The sequence below is a fragment of the Rhinolophus hipposideros genome, assembly GCF_964194185.1.
Source record: "Rhinolophus hipposideros genome assembly, chromosome: 1".
NCBI classification, from domain to species: domain Eukaryota; kingdom Metazoa; phylum Chordata; class Mammalia; order Chiroptera; family Rhinolophidae; genus Rhinolophus; species Rhinolophus hipposideros.
The window spans coordinates 32,219,275-32,225,066 of NC_138047.1; positions in this window are offsets into that span (position 1 = coordinate 32,219,275).

Here is a 5,792-nt window from a genome sequence, read left to right on the forward strand (position 1 = left end):
ATCACTAGTTTGTTTCTGAAGTTGTATCATTATTTGTATTTGTATCATTAAAAAGTGGTACTTGAATAATCTTCTTTGCTGCAGCTCCACCCACTATTTTTAAGCGAATGCCTATGAAATGGTGTTGCACTACAAAACTGAGCAGTTATATATATAAGTACATATACTTTTATTATTAGAAGCTGAAAGTGTTACCTATAATATGCTCATAAAACACTAATGGTTATATACAAAATATTAAATATTTACTTCAGTCAGCTTTTTAATTCAATATTTTTTTTTCATAGGATACTTTTGGTTTTGCACATTACTTTATGTTTTGAAATTTAAAGCTATTTAAATTTATTGATTCCTTTGCCCCATTAGTCAATACATTATCTAGAACGCACTGTAATTTTAACATGTTGTCATCAATTATGCCTACTAAACAGTCAATTATTAATAATCACTTTCATCACCATAATTTACTTGTAGCTGTGCAACTCAATTACAGCTGTATTTTGAAAAGGTATACCTTTTCTTGTAAAAAAAAAAAAAAAGTCCAGGCAAGTTTGAGTCACCATAATTAAATTAGGGTTAAAAATTAAAATAGAAATTTTATTTCCCAAATTTCACTCATAATGCTAAATTTAAAACTAAGCTTGGTTAAAAGTGAAAATGATTCTAAAAATAAGTTACAAATATAAATAAATGTTTAAATACTCTCACATATGTATGCACTTTTGGTTTATGATTGTTTAAGAAATTTCAACTGCAGTATGGTCTTGCTGAGCATCCATGACCCCTATGCAGGTCCTGCTCTATGGTCTGGTGGCTACTTTTTTACTAAAGTAGGCACTTTTTTTTTTTTTTTTTTTTTTACTAAAACTGTTCAATAAGGATAATTCCCTGATCATGTGCTTGAGTGTCATGGCACTGTGAAGCTGCCACAAAACTTTCTATTCTTCTTTTTCTGCACTTAGATTGTCTCAGCTTGTAAAAAATGGCTCACGGACCAGTGCTGGTGTACGGACTCCATTTTGAGCAGCCTTGGTGTGACACTCAGTTATGGTTTTTGAAGAGATAAATGTAAATCCTGGACCATCTCTCTAGTAGGGACCGTGTATGTATCACAGGAGTGAGAGCTAACGTGAAAGACAGCAACTCTAGAAGGCTGAGAGCCTGGAAATACTAACAGATGAATTTTACTTGTAGTAGCAGGAACGTGGGAACCAGCGTAGTTTCTTGAGCAGAGGGATAACATAAAAGTCACGTTTTTAGCAAACAGTGCTTCTAGTTGGAACTTCATGATGATCTTGTGCAACCTACTCATTTTATAGATAAGAAAACCATTATGTAAATAATTAGCAACAGAACCAAGACTGTCACCCCCAAAGTGAGCATATTACATTTATAAATAAGGTTTTGAAAAATAATTAAATAAAATATAAACAGGAAAGTGCTTCTAACCTTGCTATATGTAAAATTAGGTGACATTGGAATGCCAATAACAGTTAATTTTGTAAGGACATGGTGGGACACCTTTACTCTACCCTCCCTGAGGAAATTTCTCAATTTAATTGTCTTTACCAAGTTGCTCTTCATTTAATGACTTGGGCAGTTTTTAGGTCATTCCATTCCCAACAGCTATGTGACATGCATTAGCCATGACCACTGAAGCATGAAGAAATTAGGCAACTACAGCAGACATAAGGGAACTGTAACAATTCAAGCACTGAAAGTGGAACTGTAAAGTTGCAATTAGTCTATTTTTATTCTTTTTAGGATAACATTTTACTAACGCACATAAACGAGCAGATAGTAGAATAGGATGTAAAGATGCATTTATTTTATTAAAGTATAGTTGACATACAATATTAGTTTCTGGTGTAGATGATAGTGATTCAACATTTCTGTTCCTTACTGTGTAATAATAACAATAAGTAGTAAGCATTTGTTACCATACAAAGTTATCTGTAAAATTAGTAAGTTGTACACAATATCATCATGAAGTCCCAACATTCCGCCAGAGAACTGTTTGCTAAAAGCATGACTATTATGTTATTCCTCTGCTCAAGAAGCTAATCTGGCTCCCAAGTTCCTGCCACTAAAAGTAACATTTCTCTATTAGTGTTTCCAGGCTCTCAGCTTTCTAGAGTTGCTGTCTTTCATGTTAACTCTCACTCCTGTGATACCCACACAGTCCATACCAGAGAGATGGGCCGCGATTTAAGTTTACCTCTTCAGGAACCATACCTGAGTGTCATACGAGGGCTGCTGAAAATGCAGTCTGTGCACCTAGGTTGCTATGATACTATTGACTATTTTCCCTATATTGTACATTACATCTCTATGACTTTTTGTTTTGTTTATAACTGGAGGATTATAACTCACACCTGTCAGAATGGCTATTGTAAAAAACAAAACAAAACAAAACAAAATAACAAGTGTTGGTGAGATTGTGGAAAAAAGGGAACCCTTGTGCACTGTTAGTGGGATTTTAAATTGGTGTAGCCACTAAAGAAAACAATATGGAGGTTCCTCAAAAAATTAAAAATATAACTACTGTATAACCCAGCAATTGCATTTCTGGGTGTGTATCTAAAGAAAATTAAAACACTAATATGAAAAATATATGTAACTTTATGGAAGCAACCTAGGTGTCCATACACATACACAAGCACATGCATAATGGAATATCACTCAGCCATAAAAAAGGAATGAAATCTTGTCATGTGCAGCAACATTGATGGACCCAGAGGTATTACGCTAAGTGAAATAAGTCAGACAGAGAAAAAGACAAATACCGTATGATCTCACTTATATGTGGAATCTGAAAAATAAAACTAAGGAACAAATAAAACAGAAGCAGATGCATAGATAGAACAAACTGATGATTGCCAGAGGGGCGGGGTTAGGGGATGGGTGCAAAAGGTAAAAGAGTCAATCTTTTAACTTTTACAAATATTTGTGAGTTTACTAGGGTAATAGTAGTTTGAGTTCATTTAAAACCATTAACTCTTTCAGAGATTTCCTGGACTTTGTGAGTTGCCCATTAAACAACCATTTCCCATTTCTAAATTTGGTATGCACTACTTTACCACATATGCAAGATCTTTGGGAAAAGTTGACTCCATCTCCTACACCAGAGGTGAGAGAGAAGAGTGGATCACAATTCACAGGGAGATAAAATGAGGCACAACTAAAGCCTGACATCTTCAACCATCCCACATGACCTCCTGTTAGACAATATCCAACATACAACAACAACAAAAAAAGCCACATTCTTTGTAAGAATGAAAGGAAAACTTTATTTAATGGCAGAAACAACCTCAGAAAACTGAGCACTGGAGGGGAATAACTGATTGCACATAGCTGTTTTTCTTTGTTGAGCTACTTGTACAAATACTGGCGAGAGAAGTAACTGGCTAGAACTCTGTGAAGCTAACCTCTGTCCAACAAATGCTGTTCAGTTCGTTTTCTTTTCTTAGTTTTTCCATGACACTGCATCTGAAGAGAGTCTCTATACAATAACCCTTCCACTAGCATGGAAACCCCCAAGAGATGTTAACTTCACAATGTCAGAAGCTATTATATATATTTTCTCATTGATTAATTAGTTAATTCAGAAACATTTATTGATAATCTGCCATGTATAAGATATTGTTCACTTACTGGAGGAGCTAAAAGGGTCTACTCTATGGGATTTTTATTCTACTTGGATAGAAAAGCAAGATACAAATTAAACAAAAATGTAAATAAAATAATTTCAAAAAGGAATTAAGCAAATCAAACACAGTTTTGTGATAGAAAATGATGGGGATGGAGTAGTGGACGATTCAATAGGATACTCACAGGTGACCTAGGGTGGTATTATTTAACTAAGAACTGAATGGTGAGGAGGTAGACAATTGAAGAACAAAGGACTTGCCTTCCTCTTAGATGGGAAACATAAAGTCATAGGCAACCAGGCAATGATAGCAAAGAATTTGAATACGGTTTGTTGAATTTGCCATGGAAGGAGAACTGACTCTGGGTGGTGAACACATAACATGATATATAGATGATGTGTTACAGAATTGTATACTTGAAACCTATGTAGCTTTACTAACAATTGTCACCCCAATAAACTTTAGTTAAAAAACAAAGTACCTGGAAAACAGAATATATGTTACGTATTCACTAAATAATAGATAAGTAAGGTAATAAATAATGGCATCTTTTTTAATATTTGGAAAGATTAAACAAGAGAGAGGTTTGTTATTCACATAGAACCATTTACAGGTTTGAGGAAGTTGGAAGTCATAGATAACCGTATGCTTGCTTGAATTTTGTCATTGTTTACTTTTTTTTTTTAAATTAAAGTTTATTGGGGTGACAATTGTTAGTAAAGTTACATAGGTTTCAGGTGTACAATTCTGTAATACATCACCTATATATCACATTGTGTGTTCACCACTCCAGAGTCAGTTCTCCTTCCAGCACCATATATTTTATCCCTTTTACCCTCATCTGCTATCCTCCTGCCCCCTTACTTTCTGGTAATCACTAAATTATTGTCTGTGTCTATGAGTTTTTGTTTTTTAATTTGTTTGTCATAGTTTTTATTCCATAGTTTATTAATGCAATTAACCAATGTGTTCTCTTTTATTTTCTTAATTTCTATTAAGAAAGAGACTTTATTACTAATTTCATAATAAACTATGTGGGACTTTTACTTGAAGTCTAATTGGATATAAAAGTGCTGAATGCTTGACATGAGAATGGAAACATATAAAAATGAACATTCATGCCGGGGGAAAAAACCAACATGGGAAACATCTATCACATAGGCTAGGAGCAATATTTATTTTAACGCACATGATGAATACATTTACCACTTAGGTTTTTGTTAAGACAAATTTACAATATTCCTAATGAATTATTTAAGGAGTTTATCATCAAACATAAGTAAATGAGAGGTAATGTTGAAAATTAATTGTGAAAATATTGATGTTGAAAAAACTCAGATGTGCTAAAATATTTTCACCATATTATAATTTATAAAAAGTCTAAAGCTGCTTCTCTTGTTGCAAATTTCCCAGCTGGTTGGGTAGAATTATTTAAAACACTTGAAATTAACCTCTGTGTATAATTTTTTAGCAAACATAGAGAATGCTTCTTATCAGAGGATTGGGTCTGTCATTCTACAACTATGATAATTTCACATTTGTTGCCATAGCAAAATCTAAAGGTACATTTGTGTCCTAACTAGCTCTCAGTACATAAATAATAAATATCTTAGATTGTTTTGCCTGAAACTTGGATTTAATTTGAAGTAATGACTTTCTATTTAAAAGAAAATATGCTATGTACAGTAATCTAGCTTACTTAAATTTTCTCTCCCTAGTGTTTGTCCCTTTATTGTTTATGCATTTCCACTTGGAACTGTTGAAAAACTTGTTGAAATTCATGATTTAATTTATTGCCAAAGACCACAACAGTTTTAACCTAGTCTTTGCTGAAAATAATTTTCATTAAAAACTGAAAATTCTCCTTGCATGATACCATATTCCTCCTGAAAAATATATAATCCAATATAGAGAGCAAATGGTTAAGTAGATTTAACAGCCAGGCAATACAAATGGAAGAAATTCATTGATGATTTTCCCCCCTAGACTGTAAAATCATAAAAGCAGGTACAATATATACCTTGGTTACAAATTGCCATTTGATTTCCTTCAACTTGCAGAGGGTTTTCCAAATTAGTAACTTTTGTTCTATGAATGATTTAGTAAATTGGTGGTAATTGGAAAGGCATGTTAGAAAAAAAG